The sequence below is a fragment of the Penaeus monodon genome, chromosome 23, assembly GCF_015228065.2.
Source record: "Penaeus monodon isolate SGIC_2016 chromosome 23, NSTDA_Pmon_1, whole genome shotgun sequence".
NCBI lineage: Eukaryota > Metazoa > Arthropoda > Malacostraca > Decapoda > Penaeidae > Penaeus > Penaeus monodon.
In genome coordinates, this window is record NC_051408.1 from 38,602,090 (window position 1) to 38,602,498 (window position 409).

General features: G+C 35.5%; 1 protein-coding gene across 1 annotated transcript in view; it reads right to left on the reverse strand.

Moving 5' to 3' along the window:
• Positions 1-409, reverse strand: part of LOC119588241 (uncharacterized protein DDB_G0284671-like) — a 9,159-nt gene that overhangs the window by 1,131 nt on the left and 7,619 nt on the right. The gene's annotated exons all lie outside the window — the stretch shown is intronic.

The window sequence follows — 409 nt, forward strand, 5'->3', positions numbered from 1 at the left end:
AAAGCTTGCCTACACTAATTATATTCATGAACAAGACAAAGGTCGCACTAACACAAAGACAGCAATGCAGACACCACGCGGGAGTAACAAGAAAAACAAAGTACTAACAATCACAACAAGAGTTGTTAAAACAACAATCACAATAGTAAACGCGGTATATTAATCCTACTTACAAGAAACTCAAAACGATTAATCCAACTTACAAGGATTATCTTGTTTTGAAGTTGTATGCTGCATTTTCGACTTGAGGATTATTCTGTTTTAAAATTGTATGCTACATTTGTGACTTCAGGATTATCTTGTTTTGAAGTTGTATACTGCATTTACGACTTCAGGAATAGGAAACATTGTCTGGCATGTGTTAGGTGTCCGAGAAACTGGTCTGTAAGATGGTCCTATGATATAGATC